Genomic DNA, 26,415 nt, shown 5'->3' on the forward strand with positions numbered 1-26,415 from the left:
CTGATCTGAAGACCATCAAGCCGAACTCTTCTCTGGGATTAGTTCTTCCCCAACCCCAACTAGACTGAACCCCAACAAGGACTGAATCTGGGACCGTCTGCATCCAATACAGAAGCTCTGCTCCGAGTCCTCCTGAGCCATGGTGCCACCCCACATTTTGTCTGTCTCCACATATCAAATTTTGCTTGTACAATGAATGAAAGCCACTCACCAGATGAACCACATAAACACACACATGTCTATCAAGGTCAGTATTGTCTAATCTAAATGGCTGTGGCTGTTCAATGCGTTACGCTGAGGTCTTTCACATCACTTACTATGCAATCATCTTTTTTAAACCATAGATTTAACCTGCGGCCTTCTGCATGCAAAACAGATGCTGTACCAATAAGTTACAGCCCCTCTCTCTCCTTATGTTCACACAAGTGTGAGTGCTCCTCAGGAATGTGCAGTGGTAGTGTGAAGGCTCACATACCACTGTGGTAGTTCATTATGTTGATAAGCAGCAGCAGATAGGTTGGTCCCTGCAGGGAGCCAGAGGGGATAAGTGAGTTGTTTCTTACCTGTATCATTTCTAAATCAGCCAGATATTACAAAATCAGCTCTTACCTATAAGTGTATGGTATGGCATAGTATAATTGTGCAAAAAGACAGTGCAATCCATGCTACAGAGATGTAGTTATTTTTTTCTCTGTATCACTCCAGTTCTATGTTTTCCCCAATACAATAATCTTTCTCTGCCCATCCATCACTCTCCATCTCCATTACTCTGAATTTTCTCCAGTAGCTTATAACTAGAGATGGGCGCGAACAGCAATACAAACTAAAAAAAAGCCATGAACAGCCCAATCAGCTTTCGCAAACAAGCTGTTCGGGAGGCCCATTCAAAACGAACTCTAAACGAACAGATGTTCATTGCAAGCCTCATTCATTGCTGTTTGGCAAGCCAGACAGTCTGGCACCTGCAATTAATTCCCTTGGCAACCGGAGGAAAGGACTGCCTGAACTCTGTCTGAACTCCTGCTGTCGCAATTTAGCTTGATAGGCAGGTCTTCCTTTCAAGTGTGAAGCTCCTAATTTGCTACAAGTAAGCAAAGAGCAGGGGGAATCGGGGCTCCCATCTCTGCTTTTGCAGACAGTGAGGGAGAGACAGTTGCTGTTGGCATTTTGAGAGAAATACAAGGAGAGTGCATTGGAGCTTGAATTTTGTGTGTGGTGGGATAGGGATTTACCTCTTCAAGTTCCAGGGCTGCTACCAGGCTCTGGGGCCAAGCTATTATTTATTACTGGTACTTTTCCTGCTGCCTGCTCAGGTAGGGTTTCTGGGAGTGGTGTGGTAGGGATTTTGATGGCTGGAGGAGAGCCTGCTGGCCCCCATGAACAAAGAACAACGAACATGTTCATGAACAGGTCATGTTCTTTGTTCATGGATGGCAACGAACAACAAACACCATGTTCGGGGTTTTTTTCTGTTTGTGCCCATGTCTACGCATAACTACACTGCAAATTGTTACTAATTGCTAATTTCAGTAGTAGAGCCTGTCACTGATTAGTTCACAGGCACAGATCCTGATTGCTTAAGGATACCACACCAGGAGTTTCCTTCTTCTTTTTCAGCATCAAATTTGCCATCTTGTACTCAAGTGAAGACATATCAACGTAGCACCACTTGTGATAGTCAGGGCAAGGGAAATATATGCTGCAAGGGAGGGATCTTGGCTCATTTGTGGAGCATCTGCTCGGTCTGTGAAGATCCCAGGGTCAATCCCAAGCAACTCTAGTTAAAACGTGTTGTGAAACTCCTCTGCCTGAGATCCTGCAGAGCTGCTGCCTGTCTGAATAGACAATATTGACAAGGATGGACCAAGGGTCTGATTCAGCACGAGGCAGCTTCAGCAACTAGGTGCTCAGTTCCAGGAGGAGAAAACATATTAGCAAGACAGCTGAGAACCACCTTCAAAGATTTCTGCTGAAACCCCAAACACTAACCCAAGCCCCATGTGAATGCATGACTTGCCCAACTCCTGTGCTCCCAACATTGTGTCCCCCTACTGCTTCCCTCTTGGTAGTCCTGCATATTTGTACAAGAAGAGAGCAAAAGGCAGTGAAGTGAGCCAGAGCAGTAAAACGAAATGAAATTCTGTAAATAGAGGGGAGAGGGAAAGGAGGCTTCACAAATCTTTTATATTCAAGAGAACAAAAGAAATGATCAAAATATATTACTGTTGTACTTGGGGAGGGGGTGGAGTGCTCTAAAAAGCTCATCCTAGTTTCAGTGTCCACTGGTAGGATGTATGCTTAATTGGATATCATACCAAACATAACTGCAGGTTTCACAAGTGTTTTAGATATAAGTTTTGAAAGCAGCACGGCATGGCATCTCCCGCAAATTGCAATTACTTTAACATTATCTTTTGTACAAACTGCTGGTTTGAATGGAGACTTGTTCATTCCATCCTTCAGACTCTGAATGAATTGAGCAAGATTAAAATAGGCTTAGGAAGAGAACTTTGATGTTCAGTCGGATAGTATTTGAGCTTCTCATCTAAAAGACCAACAGAAACACTTCTTATAGATTACAGAGTTGATAGGTGCCTTCTCATAGATTTTGTATTTTCCATGATAGGTTACTGTAATCTAGGCTTGCTCATGTTTTTTGAAATGTGGCTGTTAATTTGTGAGCTGAGCTGTCCATTTGCCAAGACAGCTGATGCTACCACAAGCCTGGGGCTTTTGCTGCAGCCACTACCACCAACTTGACATTAGCACAATAGCAGTCAGTGGCGCTACCCACCAGGGGCAGGAGGAAGAAAAGAAGACAGGAGTCTATCTTTCTGACCTTTTTGAACTTATTACCATGATCCATTCATTTTCATCCAAAAAAATGAAATATTTTGTCGAAGGCTTTCACGGCCGGAGAACGATGGTTGTTGTGGGTTTTCCGGGCTGTATTGCCGTGGTCTTGGCATTGTAGTTCCTGACGTTTCACCAGCAGCTGTGACTGACATCTTCAGAGGTGTAGCACCAAAAGACAGAGATCTCTTTTCCCATTTATTTTGAAATGGAATGCACTCATTCCTGATTCCAAGCCAGAGGAGAACTTCTGGGCAAAATGCTGCTCAATTCATTATATAAGCAACCATTAGAAACAGCACAAATTAATATTCCCAACAAGATAATTAGAAACTCTGGCAATATTGCTGGAATGCACATACAAGATTCTAGATCCTGGTTTGGATCCACTAGAGTGTTCTGCATACAGAGAGAGACTTTCTTACCTCCACCCTCCCAATTCACCCTAAAATGCTGCTTTGCCTCCAGGAACAGTATTTGGGGGCATTTTAGGCTGCAGCAGGAGGGGGAAGGTGAGAAGGTCATACTCTGCAAACAGAAATCCATCTTTCTGAAAAATTGTCCAGTGAAATCAAGTCCCAGTTTGCAATCTTTTAGATGAGAGGTAGGTTGGCTGCTAGGGTATGACTTAAGGTCACTGAATAATCTTCCTGGTAGTGGAGATTTGAATAGAGATTCAACATGTTCAAGACCAACACTGTAACCAGTATGATAAGTAATCAATGAACTCAAAAGGATTTTTTTCAAAGACAGTTTTGGTAGAGAGCATTATAAATGATTCCAGAAAACACTAAAAAATCAACCTTTTTTTACTTCCAAGTTTTGTCACATCTTTAATCATCTCACAGGGTACTGTTTGAAAGTACAAGAAAAGATGGCTTTTACTTGCCATTAAGGTATTGTAAGTGTAAATGTTGTATTTGAATTTGTAGCACAAACAGAAGGACATGGGAGCCTAACTCCTCAGAACCATCAGTATCTGGTCTGAGCCGTAAGGGCTCTCCATTTCAGGTATGGCTGAATATGTCCAGCGTATGTCATGTGCTTCACTTACAGAATGGAGTAGATGAACTTATTGTATATGTGCATTCAACACTATCGGTTTAAGCAGTAAAATTATGTTTTATTTTAGATTTCACGTCAGGATTTAATTTTATACTTCCAAATACTGTACTCCACATTAGCAAGTTTTAATTTAAAAACAAACAACCAAAGGTTCACACAATGTAGAACTAAAAAATTCATCCATTGTTCATAAGAATGTGAAATTTAACTGAGGGAAGTGAGCCATTCAGACAACTTCAAATCCTTGTCCCACAGCATCCCGCAGATTTCATTACTGGAGAACTTTAAATGGGTAATTTAGTCAATCACTGACACATCTAAGCCTGTTACCTTGCAATTATTGCTAATTATGTTATGTCGACATAATCAATAGGAAATGGGCAGATCGCATTAACTCATTTCCTATCATTCACTTCTATTCTACCCTTAATATTGTTATTACACAGTATAATTTTTTTTAAAAAAAAAAAAAAGAGGAAATGCCTGCAATGTGGCAAGAGTATTTAACTTTGTTTCTTTACCCATTTAGGAGACAGATTCCTATTTAAATATGCAAAGGGAGGCTGCATAACCTGATGGTCATTGGATCAATGCAATAAAGCTTGCTGGATTATTGGCAGACTCTATTTTCAGGTAAACATGTCACAGACAAATTATTGCAAAACTATCCAGGCCACCTTGCCTCATTGCTTTGATTCTCTTTCATGATTGATATGGCATCCTCATCAGAAAACACAGTACTATGATCACATTTGTTTTCCCAGATGCCACTCAGCCTGGTTATGACAATATTCTCGTAACCATGCATAGTGTCCAGTAATTAGATTTTTTTTGTGTAGCAGCCCTCCAAGAATTAAAATGCAGGCTTCAATGCCAATAGTATTTAAAACAGGTATGCACTGCATTCTGTTCCTCCATGAGAGCTACCAATAAGATAAATTAAAAACAAGACACACAGAATATAATCAAATGGTAGAACTCCAAAAGCCAACCACAAAGCTGCAGGAATAGAACAAAAAGGGCAAGGAAAGTTTTTCCTAGGAAATCATGTTGACAATAGTAGCAGTAATCAGGAAGAATAGCACAATCAACTCCATCCCTTCAAGCTGAGTTGCTCCGGCAACATATTCTCTCTTTCCTTTCCTCTTTCCCACTTTCTTACATCACAGATTCACCATTTCTTATCAGCTGATGTTGTCATGTCAGCATGATGCTTGATTATGTGGCAGATATGGAAAAAATTACATTTAATTAAAAAAAACCTTTCTAACAGAAATAAAAAATACAATAGCCAGTAACCAATTAATGTAAAAAGCATATATGAAAACAATGGCAGAGTATTTTATTTATTTACTTCATTTATACCCGCCTTTCTTCCCAATGGAGGCTCAAAGCAGCTTACATCATTCTTCTCTCCTTCATTTTATTCTCATTATAACCCTGAGAGGAAGGTTTAGCTGACACCAGCACTTCATATTTATTATATTTTGGACGATTGACTGTAGTCAATGACCGAGATAAAAGGGACAACCTTACTTCCCCCCCCCCTTGTTAGCAGGGGAACAAATCGTTTCCAAAGGAGAAGCAGATTCATCTAGTTGAGATGTGGGATGCTGCAAGGGTCCATTTTATCCCCCATGGTCTTTAACCTTTATGTTAAATCTTTGCCAAGATCATCTGGCCCTTCGGAGTAGGTTGTCATCAATATGTCACTACCACCAGGACAACATTCAGCTTTACATCCTATATATAATAGTGAACCTGGCCTCGATCAGATTAATAGACACAGAGAATGGGGCCTGGTACACACATATATTTTTACGCAGACCTAGGAAAGCACCCAATGCTACAGAAAAATGCAAAAAAAAAAAAAATTAAGTGGACGGTGGTGGTTAAATAACCCCTTAAACAAAGGACTGACGTTTGTGCCAGCACAGACAATGCCAAGGAAAGATAAGGAATGGTTAGAGCCAGGCACACTAGAGTGGTATTATTAGGGTTGCCAGCCTAAGGAGAGGCTCACTAGTGACATTGTGACATCACTGGTGTCATGTGACCTCCATGACCTCAGACTAGGTGCCCTGCCCTTCTCTCAGTACTTGGAGCCCCTTGTCTCCTCACCGGTCTTCTTCCCACCACCACCAATGCTGCTGTGCTCAACAAACCAGTATAAGTCCTCAGTCCTCCTCTGGGTTTAGGCCACTCTCCACCAGTGTCCAGCTGTTGCCTCCTACATAGGTACATCATGCTAGGGCTAGGCTCCTAACCCCAGCTCCCCACTGCTGTTGGCAACCTGGTGTCCTCTCCCTTGCGAGCCCTTGTCTCATCAGTGTGGCCCTGGCATTCTTGGGTTGGGTTGGGTTGGGTTTCCTCTGCTTGCCCCCTTCCTCTGCAGGGCCCTCTCTCCCTGCTTTCAGGAGCAGCTTCATTCTTGTGGCAAGCAGTCTCACCTCAGCCACCGCCACTGCTGTTCCTGTTGCCAGTCTTCGCTCCTTCTATCCCCACCAGCATTGAGTTTGTCTTCAGCTGCATCCCCTTGCACTCCTCTGCTCCAGCCTGCACTGGCCCCTTTAAATTTCCCACCACCTGGCCTGGGCCCTGCCCCACCATCAGCTTCCTCTTGCTCCTTCCAGCTCACCTGTGTTTTCTCCAGCCAAGCCATCAGGTGCTCAGACACTCTCTGTGGGTTTTGCAGAGCTGACTGAGTCATTGGGATCACCACAACTGGCATCACAGTGACACTGCTTCCAGTGTGATCCAGAAGTGACATCATTGTGTAGGAGAGATACTCTAGCATTTGCCTAAAATTCTGCAATGTCACTTACTGGGGCTGGGAGACCTGATGGGGGTCAGGATGTCTCCTGCCATTTGCTAAGTCTGTTTCAGACACAGGGAGGCCACACTGAAGTTTTATTATGGGATTCACACCCCTGTTTCTCCTTTCCCCTAATATAACACATCTACACTTGAAAGACTCATGACAGAATTAACTCTCTGCCTTAATTCTTCTCTCCCCTCTGCCCTTGTAACCTGCCCCAGAAGAAGACTTCTCAGTTGATTTCCATATATATCTGAAGAAGTAACAACGGTTAGTAGGGGTGTGCACTGAAAAAAAATAATTTCAGTTTCAAATCCAGGGTTTCTGAAATAGCTCTGTTCTGTTATTGTTTTTTTTCTCAAGTAAAGCCTTTACAGTTTGGATCTAATCATGTTGTTGTTGCTGTTATCATGTGTTTTGGCCCTGTTCTTTGCACTTAGACCTTCAAAGCTCTTCGGGGCAGCTGTTTTTGCAGTTAATAGTACCAAAATCACACAATACACAGTCCTCCCGGTAAACCTTTGACCCACCAAGGATACACAGCAGCAAGGATAAGTGTTTACAGACCCCAAAGAATGCTTTGGGGTGGCTTCAAAGTGAATGTTGGGCAGCTGTGCACATGCGTACTATTCTTTTCAAGTGGGGTTGTGGAAACGAGGCTCTGGGGCAGCTGTATACTGTTCAGAAATTATAAATGCATTTGCTGTAATTTGAGCACAGGGCATGTGTCTATAGAAGCTTGTTCTCCATTGTTTTTCAGGTTCTATTGTTAACTGCTTATGAAAGTGGGATCCTTTTTTCTGTCAGAAATTTGGCAAAGAGAATTGGAGAATTCTATCGCAACTAAAAAAAAGTAGTCAAAATTGTGCCTGCCTATAAAACCTTGGATGCTTTACATTAGCCTAAGGAATTTAATTGGATAGAGAATTGGATTGGATAGAACATAGAAAAATACGTATTCCTTATTGAAACCACTGGAAAACAAAAATGAATAATGAATCAATCAATAACCAAACACAAAAATTGTATGCATCTACCTGTTTCTCTGTCCTGCTGTTTATGAGATTACACAAAGCATATCTTTTCACCAAGGCCTTTGGTTAATGACAGGAAACAAAGGTTTGACTGTAATGCGGTCATTCTATTCTGATTATTTTGATAACTTTTTATTATTTTAAGATACAGTTTATGTTGCAATGAAGATTAGTTATCTTGACCAAATCTGAAAGAGTACCACTTTTTAAATCAATAAAAATGTATTACTCTTCAGTTTCTCCTTAGATATTTTAATATTCCTATAGTCAGTACATGGAGTAAGCAGCAAGCAGAAAGCTTTCTGGTATTTGAGGTTACTTGTTTATGGGTTAGGCAGAACATTTATAACTGCCTAGAGGTATAACATTTCCAGAAATTTTGAAGCCATGGGGGAAAAAAACATGAACGAAATGTGAAGGGAAATAGTAATATGTCCAATACTTACTTTCCTATCAAATCTTTTACTGATTAAACAATGTAAAATGCATCTAAAATTGTACTATTTGGCATGTTTATGGAATTTAAGAGTATAAATATCTATCAGAAAAATTGTAAGTATATCTAATACTTCAGAAATAGCTGCAAACTGATGCAATACCACATGTGTCTTTTTGTCATCTTGAGATAGGAAAAAATAGAAGTTGAAAGTAGAAAACAAATTCTGTACTAAACAAAAGAAAGTGTATTATTTGGGCAAAGAGTAGAGATGGGCACGAACTGCATTACGAACTTCAAAAACCCACGAAATTGGTGATTGCATGATCGCGAACCAGCAGGTCGTGATCGCCCATGGCCAACGACCCAGCCTTTGGGAGAGGCCTGGTTCAGTGCGTTCGGCCATGGTTCGGGAAGCCAGACACTCAAGCGCCAGCAATCAATTCCCCTGGCAACAAAGCCAGGGGAATGCCTGAACTCTGTCTGCACTCCTTCTGTCACCCTGGAAACCCAAATGGAAGCCCAGCTGACTTTGATCAGCAGGTCTTCCTTCCAACCACGGAGCTGAAAGCAGTTACAAGTTTGGAGAAGACACCCAGGGGAGGGAGGGGGAAGGGGGTGTTCTGTAGCCACGGGCACTCCAATCTCACCCCTGCAAACCCTGATAGGCAGCTCTGATGGCCAAACACAGACCTCCTGCATTGCTCAATGGGACCTATGCTTATAAATAGCCATGGGCTCCCAGGCTGGGTTTCACTTTCAGCGAGCAGTGGAGTGGGACGGAGCTCTTGCTTGCCATTTGCTAGCCTTTGGGGAGAGAGACTGAGAGTATAATTGAGCTTGGATTTTTGTGGGAGTTTCCTGGGGGCCTTGGATTGGAGAGGGTATAACTCCAAGATCCCTTTTGTAATCTTGTCCAAACTGGGGTGATGGCTGTAGGAGAGCCTGCAAAACACTCCCCGGGAATATGGGCTCTATAAGTGCCACGGGGCCATTCCGCACCCCACGAACCGTGAACTGCGAACCAGTTCAGCAATGGTAAATGTTCATTGCGGTTCGCGATCTTGGGATCATCATCAGCACCAAACCGCAAACCGCTGATTCGTTAATTTTTTTTGGTTCGTGCCCATGTCTAGCAAAGACTTTCTCAATCAGCATGTCTAAACTGTAGATCATTGAAAACATTGAACTCTTTAACAATGTATTATCATTAAACACAATTATATTTAAACAAAAAAATCTTGAAAGGATAAGACAGGCCTTTTTTCAAGTGCTCTACCTAATTTCTCAATTTTTCCATTGGATAAATTGAAAAAGTCATCACACTTTTTAAACTTACAGGTTTGAGTATGAAAAACATTGCTTTAAGAAGGATTTTACTCATTCTATAGAGAAAATATTTCATAGGAGTATTTTTTCCAGCGGTCTTCCAAATTTTCCAATTTCTCCACTGGAAAAAAATGAAAAAGGTCCTCAGAAAAAAGCCTCCACCCCATTTTTCCATTTTTTTCTCCAAGCTGTCCTGTTTCTATTCCTGCCCCAGCTGCTATATTGTGGCTAGTGCAAAGAAAAGAAAATAGGATACCACTGCTATTTCTGCCCTACCACCTTATTATTGGTTACAGCAGTGAAGAAGCAAGAGTGCAATGACATGCCTAACTGACTTCACTTGGCTATTACCATGATAAAATGAAGAGAAGTACTAAAGTACACCCCCAAGCTCCTTAGAAGAAGGGTGAGATAGTAACATAATGTCTGAATTCATAAATTTCCTGGCAATATAGGGAGAAAGTTCTTTCTACTAGAAGGTGGAGTGAGGGCAAGAAGCAAAAAAACCTAGGATTTGTTACTTACATCCAGTATTAACTTGGGAGTTTGCTGCATACACCATGGTTTAAATAAGGCATCTGAGTACATCAAATGTACATGAATAGCTATTATGTTATGATTTGGGTAACCCAAATTTAGACTGATATCAGTGGTGAGTTGTGGGGAAAACGAAACGCATTACACAACTCTTTAATTAACACCTTTTGTTCTGAGCTGCCTTTGCCTATTGAAAGCTTTTAGGCTATGAGGATGTTACAGAGAAGCTCATTTGTTTTGAGCTTTCAGCAGGAGGCTGCAACTCTTAGAAAAATTCTATCAAGTATTCATTAACATCATGATTAGCAATACACACCAATGCCACAATACTATCAGTATAATTTATAGGTTTGGCAATTGCTGGGAGTTAATTGCTAAGAACAGATTTCTGCTTAATTATATTAGTTTATTTTTTCTGGATTCCACTCCTGTGTGTGGAAAGAACCAGGTCTAATCATGTTAGTAAGCAGGAGTTTCTGCTGCTCCATCATTTACGATTCCTTTGCTAATAAGATAATGGGGTAAATGTTTGATTCACCTGAAAGACTGCTGGAAGGGAGTTCTCACAGCAACCTGGAGTTATTTAGCATACGCTTAGCAATTAAGAGGGTCAGTGATATTTGCCAGAAAGAGGCAAACTAGAGTATTTACTGGGAAGATGAAAGTAATTTTTCAATCTGAGCAGTTGGGGAAAGCTTTTCCTTTTAAAAAAGTTTCTTTCATAAAGAATCAAAAAAAAATTCCCTGAGGCAGCCTCTGAAATTTACTGAGATCATAAATAAGAGCAAAGTCATTCTTTTTCATAATTGCACATTACTGATTGTAGCACAGCTCCATAAATTCTGCACATACATGTTAATAGAAATATATTGGGATGTGGATTCATGTTTAATTTTTCATCAGCAAGTTCACTGCAACATTCACTGGTAATAAAGGCCAGAATACAAATCTAGACCAAGAGCCTATGCTCACCCAGTGAGATTTTGGTGATGGAGGTGAATGATGGTTCCCCACGTCGTATCCCAATGTGCTCTGCAACTCCCCTTCATTTACAGCATTGAGAGAGAATGTTCAAGAAAAACAAGTCCCAAATATTCTCAGTTGCATGAAATGTAAATTTGAGAGCACTTTGGGATATGATGTGGGGAACCATCATCCATCTCCACAATCATCAAAGGAATGTATCAAGTTGGTAGATTTCTCACTATGATCAGATTGCTAGTGCAATCCTAAAAAGAGTTTCAATGGGCTTAGCTGGAGTAACTCTTCTTAGGATTGAATTGTGTGTTTCATAATGATGGAAATAGGGATCAAAGAAAAAGGGAGATGAAAAGAAAGATGGACAGGCTTGACATGACTCTTTAGTCATGGAAGTCAGACATCGAGCAAGATAACCAAGGATCTTGTTGAAGCATCTTGAAGCTGCCATATAGTGAGTCAGACCAGCCATTTATCAACGTCACTATTGTCTACTATGACTCGAAGCTGCTCTCCAGGGTTTCAGGTGGAGGTCTTGCACATAATCTGTTACCCGATCCTTTTAACTGTAGGTGCTGGGGATTGACCCAATAAGCCATGTCCCTGTTGTGTCTATCTGTATGAACTCAACTCAGTGAAGTCCAATGCCTTTTACATAAAAATTACATTAAAATTATGCAAGCTCATCTCAGAGTCATAAGCTAATGTTTGTAAAAACTCATTCTGAGCTTAAAAAAAACAAAGAAGAGCAAATACAGGTCATTAGCCTCGCTACAGAATTTAGAAAGATTTTACAGCTCATGATAAAACCATTAATTTGCAGGTTCCTAAAGCAGGATAACCTGCATGGATTGGTCAATAATGTGTATGGCACACCAGCATAATTGCTTCATTTAATGAGGCTCAGTAGACAAATGCAGGCCAAATAATACATCTTGACTTCAGCAGTGTTTTTGTCCCTGTGCCATGTGACCTTCATACAAAATCTTGAAAAATGAGGGTTGCAATCAATTATCATGGAACTGGTTGGAAAAGAAAACTACTTACAGAAGGTATCAACCAGTGGATCAATATTAGGTGCAAATGAATTTATTATTCTTTTGGTATCATAAATGAAGACTGGGTGTTATACTTCTCTCTTTTGTAAAGAGGACAAAACTAGTGAGGGGAGCCAGGGCAATGCCTAGGTCTCTTATATTAGCACAGGTTCTGGTTTCCTTGTGCAAGATGTTTGAGCATTACACAGGGCAAAGGGTGAACCCCTTTCTCCACACATGCCACAGTTATGATCTGAATATGGCAGCACACATGCAGGAATTGAGACAAACCCTCAACTCAACTCACATGTGACTATAACGCTATACTGCCATCCCAACCAGGGGCTTTAGCCCCTTAGGCTGGTGGCAGCCATTTGCCTCCCTGGCTGGAGGGAGGCAGAGAAGACCAGCCCGGCTTATAGGGCTTTACTGAGGGGGGCGGAGCTTACAGGCAGTAGGCTGCCGCTCCGCCCTCCTACAGATTAGTCTCGCCTCGTGCTCGGCCCACCCTCCTCACCCTACTTCAGTGCGGGACTAGCCGGTCGCTAGTTTACGGGACCAGGTAGGAATTTTTTGTCTCCCTGCCCTGATTGGCCTTGGGTTGTGAGTTTTTTCGCCTACCTCGCACTGGGTAAGGGGTGTAGTTTGGTAATGTAGGGGTGGACCTTATTTGCTGCCATGGGTGCAGGATTTAGCTAGGGATATATTTGTGGTGGGCCGGTGAGCACCCTTGGCACCTCCCCATTGGTGGGGAACTGGGGTCTTTCAGGAGCAGCAGGCTGCCGTACGGCCCAGCTGCGAGGTCAGACGCCCTGGGTGGGGAACCCCTGGATAAGTCGGTCTCACTCCGCTGCCGTTCGGCCGGTTGGGGGAGCTTTTCAGGGGTGAACCACTCCGCCTGGCCAGACAGGTCAGGGCGGGGTCCCAGTGAATGACCCCAGGGCCTGATCTGTACCGCTAGTTAGGCCCCTTGCCGTAATTGTTGTTTGCTGTTTCATTTAATAAAGCGGCCCATTTTACCCAAACCTTTGTGTCTGACTCTCATTCCAACTAGGGGGGCAAACAGCAGTCAGCAGCAACCAGCATATGAAATGTAAGAGCTGCTTCTCATGCCTGAACTTCTCCATGTAATCAGGTGCTTGGATGCACAGTCAGGAATGTTATGGTGAACTGACAGGCATTTGAACAATTATGATTCAGAGGAAAAGTGCAACCCAGAGCGCATGGATGGATGGTAGTTCATTCTATGCACAGCTCTGTGCCTTTAACATGTATTATAAGAGCTGCATGGCATGGGTTGACCCTAAATTGCTACAGAATCCAACTTTGGTTCAGCTGAATTTTCTGGATTTCTTCTTGATTAATTACAGATTGAAAAAATGTGGATTTCTGCAAGCTGTTGGGGAAAAAATAAGGTGCAGGCTTTAGAAGGTGAAGCTTCGACAGAACAACACAAATATCATCATCTAGTGCATTATGCAATTCAAACTGCTGTTAAAGGCTAGGGATTTATTTTTTGCTGTTTCAAATTAACCTTTGTTCTTTCAAATTGTGTATAGTTTCACTTCTTCACCAAAATATTTCTGTTTACAGGACAACCTACATGGTTGGTACCTGCATATATTGCTACCTGCAATTGCAAAGCTGCAAAACTGTTGTTAAGCTGCCATAAAGCACACTGCTAAAAACACAACATAGCCAAATCTGTTCTGTTTCCTAATTTAATGATCCGTTGTTCCAAAATTTCATTTTTGTTCCCTCTATCACTGTCTAGATAGTCTTAAATTTAGGATCCGAACAATCTCATTTTTTTTCTTCTTGCCTTTTCAGTCAGTTCACATTGACTCCACTAAGCTCATTCTCTCCAGTTGCTGCTATGTGTCTGTTATGGTTCCCTGTTGCTTATCACATCTATTTCAGGGTTTTATTTCTTATATTTTTTTAAAAAAATCTACTGAGTGGTACTCCACTTCTGATGAAAACATAATATATAAGTTATCAGATAACTGTTGGTGGTTTGATAAAGTAAATGGGGACTATAAACATGTCTGGCATACCTATCAAAAATAATTACATCATAGCAGAAAAACCATTACTGAATCTAGCTATTCACTGGATCCATCTTCTGTGGTGCATAGGGTGCAGCTAATTAATGAAAATATAGGAATATGCACACTGGGGTGAAATAAGAAAGGTGTCATTTGGTGCATTTATTATTTTGATGTTAAGAAATTACGCAAAATGGATTGGATCCAGACTAAACCGACAATTTCTGCTGATTGTCCTTTTCTGCTGCAGACCCCCTGATTCCAATCCTCAGGGTCTCGCCAGAAGCAGCATTTCAGCAAGAACAGTGGAAGGGGGGGACAGGAAAGTTCCATTACACTGCTGGGAAATTTCTGCAATCTATACCCTATTATATTGTTTGTTGAATGCCCCCAACTGCTGATGGTATTGAACTACACTGTGAAATCTGCCTTGAGTCTCAGTGAGAAAGGTGGACTATAAATAACATAAATAAAAATGTAAAAAAATCTAACCCAAGAAACAAAATAAAAGAACAATTTGAAAATATCATACAAATACGGATGAGACTGGATTATCAGGTAAAGGAGGAAATACTTATCAGCACTCTTCTTCAACACTTTTGTACTCTATCATGAAACGATGAACAGTCAAGAGATCTGGGTTATACCAGTGCAGGGGAAAGGGGCTTTCTGTTGAATAAGCACACGCACACTTGATGTCAGCATAGCCCTGAGAATTACAGATGTGTCCTCTATTAAAGTCACACAGATCTGAAGGTCACAATGCTTCAGGAAAGAAAAAGGACCAATTAGAGAAGAGGTACTCAGAATCCTACATTTCCATATGCTCAATAGATATGATTACTATAGCCGAGGAGAGGGATAATTCCAATATCAAAGAATAACTTTACCAAACTTTCATGTAAACAACTGTTACAGGACATACATAGATTTTCCTCCGGCCTTGTTTCCTTAGTTGGTTTCTAATTCTTGAGGCCTTCTAGCTTAATGGTACCACATGTTGCATACCTGCCACCATTCAGTCCTCTCATGCTGTGCTTCGCAGTCTCATTATGTGTCTGAAGAGAAGAAAAAAAAGAAAGGCTGTTCCCTTTCCAAAGTTTTATTTTAATCCTATTCATGCTTACTGTCCATCACTGTCCGTGAACATACACTTGTATTTTGAAAGTGGCACATTTTAAGCATTATTTATTATTTTCTTATCCTATCTTTCTTCTGAAGAAGAGTTTAGATAGCATACATGGAGGCAGGCTAGGCTGAGATATAGTGAGTAACCCAAGGTCACTGAGCAAGTGTGTAGGATGAGATGAGCAAACATCTGAACCCAGGTCTTTGCCATCTAACCACTGCACCACACTGGTTTTAGCACATTACCAATCCATTTCTCCCAACTCTCTGCACTTACAGGATAAATCACACTTTTCTCCTTATTACCCATATAGCAGTGATACAAGGTCAATGTGTGCAAACTACATTGCCCTGTTGATAGTTTCCTAGCATTGAAAAAACAAAACAGTACAAGTTTTCTGATTATAGAATGTTTAAAGCCCACTGGCCCTTACCTAGCTGCAAATGAAACATCATTTGCCATCTGTTGCCTTCCGCATGAGTCCTAAATTATGAATGAAGCTGTTTGATTGCTAAATCAATGAAACTTAATCAACTGTTATAAATGTTTGGATTTACTACATGTTCTATTTTTTGTAACATGAAAAAATGTTTTTTGAGCAGCTGTAGGGCTTAATACCAAACTCCTATGGTCACTTCTTTTAAGACATGTAACTAGTGTTAGGCCCACTAAGATGAATCAATTGAAATGACCTCATTAAAGAGTAGAGATGGGCACAAACCGGTATATGACCTAAAGCTCGGCATGAACTGGACCAGTTAGTGCTTCGCGAACCAGCGGATCGTGGAAGCTTGTTTTCCATGAACTTCCACGAACCTCGATGAACTGGAAGCTCCACAAACTTCCATAAACATGAAACTCCACGAACCACATGGTTCATTTTTCTCCTAGTTTGTGCCCAACTCTTTTAAAGAGCAACTCATTTCCAGGTTATATTTTGGGTTCCAAGTCTACCCCATAGAGAACAACTCTGGACCACTGGAATAAGAATTACTATCCAAGGCTTCACAGAGTAAAAAGGAGGTTTCTCAGGCCTCTGTGGATGAGAAAGCTTGTTCTTCTGCCCCCCCCCCCAAATTAGGAAATGTGTGGTGGTGATTAAGGTGTCCCTACTAAGAGAGGCAGTGTGCAGACCAGATCTTTCATGTCAAGAGGTATGTTGTTTACCAGGTATATGCATCCAAGATGCAACCGAAAGGCTGGAAAGGCTCATCAAACCCACAGATTATTATCCCTTCTTGCTCATCCATGTGCCCAGCACAGTTCAGAACATATTGAGACTACGAGGCTCTGAGTAGAAAGCTGAAGGATCTGGGAGCACAGGATGTGATTTTGTCACTTCTTCCTGTTGAGGGCTGTGGATTAGGAAGAGAGAGCAGAATATTGGAAATAAATAATTGGCTATGCAGATGGTGATATCAGGAAAGGCTTGGTTTCCTGGACAATGGACTATGCTTCCAGGATGAAACAATCTATCAGGAGAAAAGTGTGGGACAAAAAAACTTTAAATTATACCCACAGACATGCTACCAGAGGCTGCCCAACCACAGCAAGCAATCTTGACCATTTTGAAGGGGAAATCTACCCTCCAGTGGGGGAGTGAGTGGGGTTTACTTCATAGAGGACATTAAACTAAATCCTGTCGGGGAGGGAGAAAAAAACTTATACTAGTATGATACTGATTACTAGTGATAAGAGTGCTAATGATCAGCTGATAAGGACAAAAGAAACATTCCAAGGACATAAATCATGGATTTTGATATCTCTACACTAATGCACAAATTATGGGAAACAAACAAGAAGAACTTGAAGTCTTTTTTTAAAAAATATTTTATTGGTCTGTAGAAAAAATATTTAAAGCAGAATATATAACAAAAAGTAACATTAAACAGTGAACATAAGATCGAAAACAAAATATTGTAATAAATTACTAAAACTACATAATAATATAACAGAAATTAACATTAGAGAGTATACATAGTATCAGAAACAGAATATATAACAGAATATTAAAACTATGTAATGTTTCTCCTCTCCATCCCCCTACTTATTTATGGTAAAATGCATTATACGCAACGTTTTATATTCAGCATTTTTATATTCAGCATTTTTTAAAACAAACTTTTTTTTATCTTTCAGCCACATAGTAAAAAAAAAACCCTTTCCATTTTTCCTGAAATTCTGAAATTGACCTATTATGTATTTAAGAGGTTAATTTAGCCATTTACATATAAACATAGCATTTATTTATCCATTCAGTCGCATCTTGACGAGGAACTTGAAGTTGTAATATAGGAAAGGAACTACGACCGAATAGGCATTACTGATGCTTAGTGGGATGAAACAAACAATTGGAATATTAGGATCAAGGAGTACAACTTGTTTAAAAGAAATAGACCAATAGGGAGGGGTGGAGGAGTAGCACTATTTGTCAATGATCTATATACTTGTGAGGAAATACTTGAATCTGAGCATGGATGGTCAGTTGAGAGCCTCTGAGTAAAAATAAAAAGAGTAAGAAATAATAATGATATTATTAATATTAGCAGGCCAGGCAGAAGACTTGGATGTTATACTCTTATAAGAAATTACAACATTTTCAAAGAGATGGAACATAGTTATCATGGGAGATTTCAATGTCTCTGATATCTGCTGGCAGTCAAACTCTGCTAAAAACAAAGTCTAATAAATTCTTGACTTGTCTTGCTGACAACATCTTCCAGAAAGCGGAGATAGAAACAAGGGGAGTCTGCTATTTTGGACTTGATTCTCACCAACAAAAAAGAACTGGTTGATGAAGTGAAAGTACTACCTTGGGTAGTAGTGAACATGTAAATTTTGGAGTTTAAGATCTTGGGTAAGGGAAAAGCTTAACATAGAGATATAGGTTGGATTTTTAAAAAGCTCATTTTAACAAGTTCAAAGTCATGCTGGGGAGAATCTCATGGTCAGAAAAATTCAGGGACAAAGGAGTTCAAGATGGGTGGGAGTTCCTGAAATGCAAAATATTGAAGGCACAATTACAAACTATTCCAATGAGAAAGAAAAATGGAAGGTACCTAAAGAAACTAGCATGGCTCCATAAACAACTTTCTAAACATCTGAAAATTTAAAAAGACACATTTAAGAAATGGAAGTAAGGCTGTATAACCAAGATGAATATAAACAACTTGCCAGTGCTTGTAGAAAAAGTGTTAGAAAAGCTAGAGCTCATTATGAGCTTAGGCTACCTTAGGCTAGCAAGAGATACTAAACACAACAAAAAGCGCGAGCGCCCGACTTACCGGGTGCTCTGTTTGCTGCCGGGAGGCGTGGGGGTCAGGACGGGTGCGGCGGCCGGCGTGCTGGCTGACCCGATATCAATCGGGCAGCCAGCAGCCAATCAGTTTAAATCCCGGCCGGCCAATCCGTGGCCGGCCGGGGCGGGGCCAGCCACCGGACCTCGGGGAGGCAGTCTTCCCTCTGGTCCGCTGGCTGGGCATATATTCAGGCCCCGGCCCGGCCTCGCTTCACTCGGCTCGGGCGGCGACAGAGAGAGGAGCAGCGAGGAGAGACGAGCGGCAGCGAGACGGCGGAGAGAGGAAGCGAGCAGCATGGGACCGGCAGCACGGAGGCTGAGGCTGGGGAGGTTTAGCTGAGCCTCCCCTTTCGACGCCCAGCTCAACTGCCGCCCGGCTCTCGGGCCCCTTGGCTCTCCTCTTCATCATCATCTGGCCTGCAGCCTCACAGGCCGGGCTCCCTGCCCCTCCTGTTAGCACAGGGCAGGTGGGAGCGCCGTGATTGGGGCTCGGGGCAGAGCTGAGCCCAGGCCCCACTGCGGTGAAGACAGCTGACGAGGAAGGGAAGGCCGTGGGCTGCGACTCGCACAGCCATTCTACAGCCTCCTGTTGCTCCCTGCCCCTCTGTTAGCCAGGGCAAAGGAGCGGCGGAACCTCCCCCAACGGAAGGCACTGCAGGCCGGGGCATGGCTCCATCCAGACAGGCTGGAGGGCCGGGGAAGAAGTCCCGGGGAGGGGGGAAGTCCCCACCACTGCCCCCCAGGGCCAGCTCCAAGGGGGCCGCCGGTAGCAAGGGCAAGAAGGGCCCCGGGGCAGGAAACCCAAGAAGACGGCCGGGGGCCAGGGGAGGAAGCCCGACACCGGGAGAGGCCAGCAGCGGGCACCCCCAAAGGGTTCCTCCCCCTCCACGGAGCTCCCCCACACCACGGTATCCAGAGGGGGTAGGGGGCAGGCGAGGGAGGCCCGCCCCAGGCTTCCCCCCAAGAGGAAAGGCACAGAGCAAGGAAGGAGGGCAGCTGAGGATAGCACAGCCTCCTCCCTCCAGAATATCAGCCGCACATTGGAGTTGCTCTCAGCCAGGGTGGAGAGCCTGGGGAACTCCAGGCCTGGGGGAGCCGCACCTCCCCCAGGGCCTGTCGAGGTCCCCTCAAGCGGGCGCAGCAAGAGAAGGAGAAGCAGCCCCGCCAGAGGGTGCCGAGGTGAGAGGTCATCAAGCTCCAGTTCCAGGAGCTCCAGCCGCAGGCGGCGCCCCTCCACCAAAAGAAGGAAGGCCCCCAGGAAGACGAGCCGAAGCCGCCGGCGCCAGGAGGATTCAGACAGCGAAGGATCCACAGGTGAGTCCTCATTGGAAGATGAGTGTGGCGGTCACAAAAGAAAAGAGGACTATTACCAAAGCTTTTTTTTGAGTTGATTCAACAAGAGACTCTTGAAGATGTATGGAGGAGAGAATATCCTAAAAGCAGACAGTTTACCTTTTATTCTGCAAGGCATTCTACATTATCAAGAATTGATATGATCTGGGCCTCAAAAGACTTAGCATTATGGACTAAGGAGGTAGAAATAATGCCTATGGTAGGCTCAGATCACAACCCAATTATGTGGAAATTTGGAAAAAAGAGAAAAAGGAAAGCATGGAGAATAAATGAGGACTTGTTACAGGAAAGAGAGAATATGGAAATACTGAGAAGAGAGACAAAGTTTTTTATACAATACAACGTGAATAAAGAAGTACCAACCAATAAAGTTTGGGATGCTTACAAGGCGGTTGTAAGGGGCATACTAATGGACTTAAATGGTAGAGCAAGAAAGAAGAAAGAGGAGAAAAGACAAGAGATTGAGGAGAAAATAAAAGCCAAAGAAATACAGCTAAAAAAGAGACCAGGGAAAAAGAAGGTATACCAGGAAATTAAAATACTTCAAGAACAGCTAACAGCAATGAGCAATAAAGAATTGGAGTGGAATCTCAAAAGACTGAATCAAAAAGCGTTTGAGGGTGCTAATAAACCTGGGAAGTACCTGGCATGGCAATTGAAGAAGAAAAGGGAAAAGAAGATAATAAATAAAATTTGCGAAGATAACAAAACGTATTTGGAGCAGGCTACCATTAGTAGAGCCTTTTATAAATTTTACGCTAAGCTGTATAATAAAAAAGAAGTAAACAAAGAATCAATAGCGTCATATTTGGAGAAAACCAAACTTCCAGAAATCTCGGAAGCTTGGAGAAATAAGTTGAATAGTGAAGTAACTGACGAGGAAATAAGTAAGGCAATACAATCTGCAAATCTAGGAAAGGCGCCAGGGCCAGATGGACTTACAGCTAAATTCTATAAGACAATGGCTAATGAACTGGCACCATTCCTAAAAGAGGTGATGAATGGGGTTTTAAGGGATCAAAGGATTCCAGAAACTTGGAGTGAAGCGAATATATCATTGATCCCAAAAGAGGGCCAAGACCTGACTAATGTGAAAAATTATAGACCTATATCGCTACTCAACAATGACTACAAAATTTTTGCGAAGATATTGGCGGAGAGATTGAAGGGGTGGCTCTCGGAAGTCATAGAGGAGGAACAAGCAGGCTTTTTGCCAGACAGACAAATAAGAGACAACTTAAGGACAGTGATCAATGCTATTGAATATTATGACAAGCGTTGTGACAAAGAGGTTGGTTTCTTCTTTGTTGACGCTGAAAAAGCGTTTGACAATTTAAACTGGGACTTTATGTTTGCCACTATGGAAAAGCTACAATTGGGAGAAAGATTCATCAGAGCAATTAAGGAAATTTATAGAGACCAGACTGCAGCAATTGTGGTGAATGATGAATTGACCAAGAAATTGACGATAAGTAAAGGAACAAGACAAGGTTGCCCGTTATCTCCATTGTTGTTCATTTTAGTATTGGAGATTCTGATGATACAAATACGTCAAGATGATGAAATTCGTGGAATAAAAATAAAGGACTATTCATACAAGGTCAGAGCATTTGCGGATGACATAATGTTAATTGTAGAGGACCCATTGGAGAACATGCCAAGAGTGATAGATAAGATCAAGGAGTTTGGAGACTTGGCAGGTTTCTTCATTAACAAAAAGAAATCAAAGATATTATGCAAAAATATGACTAAGCAGAAACAACAATTGTTAATGGAAACAACGGATTGTGAAGTAACAAGTAAAGTGAAATATTTGGGAGTCGAATTAACTGCAAAGAACATAGATCTATTCAAAAACAATTATGAAAAACTATGGACTCAGATAGAGAGAGACTTGATTAAATGGAATAGATTGAATTTGTCATGGTTGGGCAGGATTGCAGCAGTTAAGATGAATGTGTTACCAAGAGTAATGTTTTTGCTACAGACAATACCAATCATCAGAGACTCCAAACAATTTGAAAAATGGCAGAGGAAAATATCAGATTTTGTTTGGGCAGGCAAGAAGCCTCGAGTGAAAGTGAAAGTTTTACAAGATGCAAAGGAAAGAGGCGGAATGCAACTGCCCAATCTGAGACTTTATCATGATGCAATCTGCCTAGTTTGGTTGAAAGAATGGATGACATTAAAGAACAAGAAACTATTAGCCCTAGAGGGATATAAAAAAATATTTGGATGGCACGCATATTTATGGCATGACAAAGTAAAGGTCAACTCGATGTTCCTGCATCACTTTGTTCGGAGAAGTCTATACATAATCTGGAAGAAGTACAGAATTTATCTACAAGAAGGAACCCCTTTGTGGGTGGTTCCATATGAGGTGATAGACCCGAGAGCTGTTGATAATGAACAACAATGTTTAACGTATAAAGAAATAACTAAAACTGAAGCATCCAAACTTAGAATAAAGACACAAGAGGAACTATCACCTAACTACGATTGGTTCCAGTATAGACAGATCAGAGACTTATATAATTCGGACTCTGTAAAGGGAGGTATACGAATAGAGAATTCGGAACTAGAGCAGACCCTTCTTAAAGAAGATAAGAAAAGAATATCCAAGGTATACCAAGTACTGTTGAAGTGGTATACCGAGGATGAGATAGTTAAAACACAAATGGTGAAATGGGCTATAAACTTTAATAAAGAAATAACAATGGAGGCATGGGAATACTTGTGGAAAACTACAATGAAGACAACGACATGTATTAATATCAAAGAGAACATTTATAAAATGATCTATCGTTGGTACATGACACCAAAGAAGATTGCGCTAGGGAATTCGAATACTTCTAATAAATGCTGGAAATGTAAGAAGCATGAGGGCTCCCTCTATCATACGTGGTGGTCGTGTGAGGTAGCCAGGCAGTACTGGGGGGAAATAATAAGAGAAATGAGTGAAATTTTACAATTTCAAATTAATAAGAACCCAGAACTCCTGCTACTGAACTTGGGAATGGAGGGAATTCCAGCCCAACACAGGACGTTGATATTTTATATGACAGCAGCAGCTAGACTTTTGTATGCGCAAAAATGGAAAGTACAAGAAGTGCCAACTATTGAAGATTGGACTTACAAATTGCTGTATATGGCTGAAATGGACAAGATGACAAGAAAATTGAGAGATCTGGACTCAGGGCAGTTCAACACAGACTGGGAGAAGCTGAAACAATACCTGGAGAAGAAATGGGAGGTGGGAGGAAAACTGTGGCAGTTTGAGAACTACTGAAGTATTGAAGTAGAGGGGGGAGACTTTACCGGGGGGAGAAGAGATAAATGTGAATTAATAAGCAGTCAGATTAATAGATTGACATATATATAGATATATATAGGTTAACAAACAGAACATAGAGAAAATAATTAATTATAAGGACTAAATATAAGGAGCGATTAACTAACAATATTTTCTTTTTTTTTCTGACAAGTTTTGTACCAAACTGAATGTCTGAAGATATAGATGGGTCAAATTGATTGACTACGTGAGGAGAGATATATAGAACTATTATAAAAAGATAGAATGAGTAATATATATAGAGAATAAGTCAAATTGTTTGATATAAACGAATGTATGATCTATATGGTTTATGATATATAGAAATACCTGAAATTGAAAAATTGGGATAAATTGTTTATCTAAGATGGAAACAAAGGCTTACAGTTTGGGCATATAATGTTAAAAATAGTTAAGGATGTACTGCTTAGAATAATGGAGAATATATATTTGTTTTAGATAGAGGAAGCTAATAAAAGTAAGGGAAAGGGGACAAAGGGTTGGAAAGCTGTTGGAAGTCAACAAAAAGGGGGGGGAAAGGGAGGGGGTTAGAGATGAAAAAATTGGGGAAAATTGAATGTAAATGTGGAAATAATGGATTCTAACCCAATAAAAATTTTTCAAAAAAAAAAAAAAAAGGAAGATGAGTGTGGCGGGCCAGGCTACTGGGATGCAGGGGCCGCCATCCCCGGGCTCCCAGGCTGGGCGTCGCGGCACAGGGGGGCAGCTGGCGCGGGGGACTCCCGGGAGGTTTGGGGAGCAGAGGATGACAAAACACCTCCCCCTTCCTCTAGGTCCTTCATGGACGAAGAGGATCCCCCGGGGATTCACCTATCTCGCAAGGCCCGGGAGAGAATCCTTAACGGGTTCTACGTAGACGTTTTCTCCCTCCTCAGGCCGGAGGCTGAGGACGGGAGGTGCCCCCCGTCCAACAAACGGGAAAAAAAGGTGCCAAAAAAGGAGACAGCTGAACGAACCTTTAGTAACTGGATGGAGGGGTTCACTGTCTACATGGGGGTGGTGCAGATAGCGTATCCGCAACGGGGGTGGCATTTGTCCAACCATTTGAGCAACGTCCTACGGGCCCAGGCCCGGGCCCTGGCCGGGGACGCGGCAGCTATGGACTACGATGAGGCCTTCCGGAAGAGGGCTTCCCAGAACCCCAGGGCCAGGTGGGACCTCATCAGCCAGAAGCTCTGGCTCTGGCTGGTGGGCCCACAAATGAAAGGGCGGGCCGAGCCTGCCCGGGGGGGACGCTGGTTCAGCCGGCGGGACAGGCCTCACAGCCTTTGCTGGGAATTCAACCAGGGCAAGTGCCAGCGGCACAAGTGCCGCTACGAGCACAGTTGCGAGTTTTGTGGGGCCCCACACTCCCGTCAGGCATGCCCGCGAGGTTCCCAGGCCACGGCTCCCTTTCGGGGGGGGCCGGTCCTCCAATGGCGGTGCCCATAGGGATGGGGGGTCGAGTTCCACCGCTGCTCATCAGCCCAGCAACAACAGCAAGTAGCCCGGGCTGCACTGAGTTAGGGCTGGCTCGCACACCTATCCGCTTGCAGGCCCTCCGCCCCCTCCTGGCACAATACCCTAACAGGCTAGCGGCCACCTTCCTGATGGAAGGCTTCTCCGAGGGCTTTCGGATTCCTTTCATGGGCCCCCGCGTGGCCACCTCCTCGGGCAACCTCAAGTCTGCCAGGGAGTTGCCCGAGGTGGTAGCTGCAAAAATTGCCAAGGAGGTGGGGGCTGGCCGGGTCTCTGGCCCCTTCTCTTGCCCCCCGTTTCCCAACCTCAGGGTTTCCCCATTGGGGGTGGTCCCCAAGAAGGCCCCAGGGGAATTCAGACTCATTCATCACCTGTCATACCCGTGGGGTTCTTCAGTCAACGACTGCATCCCCCAGGAACTTTGCTCCGTTAGATACGCCTCCTTTGACCAGGCGGTCTGCCTGGTCCAATCCTGCGGGCGGGGGGCCCTCCTAGCCAAGTGTGATGTTCAATCCGCTTTCAGGCTACTTCCTGTTCACCCTCAGGACTTCTGCCTCTTGGGCTTCAAGTTCAGGGACCAATGGTACGTGGACAGGGCCATGCCCATGGGGTGCTCTGTTGCCTGCGCCGCCTTCGAGGCGTTCAGCACCTTCCTGGAGTGGGCCGCCAAGGACCGCATGGGCTCCCCCCACATTACGCATTACCTTGACGATTTCCTTATCATGGCGCCCCCTGGTGGTCACACTTGCGCCATTCGGCTTAGGATCTTCCAGGACCTGGCCGAAGAATTGGGGGTCCCACTCGCGCCAGAAAAGACGGAGGGCCCCGCCTCCCGTCTCACCTACCTGGGGATTGAGCTCGACTCTGAGGCAGGCCTTTCTCGCCTCCCCCTGGACAAGTTGGCCCGGCTGAGGGCCATCATTGCGGCCACGCTCACTCGGGAGAAGTGCACCTTAAGGGAGCTCCAGTCCATCATTGGGCATCTCAACTTCGCCTGCAGAGTGGTTTCCCCGGGCCGGGCCTTCTGCGCTCGCCTGGCCAGGGCGTGCAGGGTGGCATCAGCACCGCACCATCACATACGACTCACAAAAGGGATAAAGGAAGATCTCAGGGTGTGGGGGGAGTTCCTCTCCAACAACAATGGGGTCTCGCTGTGGCAAGGGGCCCTCTCCCCGGGGTCCGACTTGCAGGTGCAGTCGGATGCCGCGGGCAGCCTGGGGTTTGGGGTCTTCTTCAAAGGGAGGTGGTGCGCCCAGCGTTGTCCCCCATCCTGGGCCAGCTCCGGGATCCTCAGGGATCTCACCTTCCTTGAGCTGTTTCCCATCTTGGTAGCTGTCACAATCTGGCGGGAGGAGTTCAGGGACAAGCAGGTCCTCTTCTGGTGCGACAACCAGGCGGCGGTCCGGGTGATCAACAAGCAGTCCTCTCGCTCTGAGCGGGTCATGCGGCTTATCCGGCAGTTTGTTCTATGCTGCCTTTCTGCTAACATCTCATTTTCAGCCCGGCACGTAGCAGGTTCGGACAACAGTATGGCAGATGCGCTGTCTCGCTTCCAGATGGAGAGGTTCTTCTCGCTGGCCCCTCAAGCGGCGCGCACTCCCGACCCATTCCCAGTGAACCTGTGGCAGATTGGCGAGACACCGTGACACAAGGAATTCTCAGCTCGGTGGCTCCGACAACCCTGCGGGCG

The sequence above is a fragment of the Eublepharis macularius genome, chromosome 7 (genome assembly GCF_028583425.1).
Source record: "Eublepharis macularius isolate TG4126 chromosome 7, MPM_Emac_v1.0, whole genome shotgun sequence".
Classification (NCBI taxonomy): domain Eukaryota; kingdom Metazoa; phylum Chordata; class Lepidosauria; order Squamata; family Eublepharidae; genus Eublepharis; species Eublepharis macularius.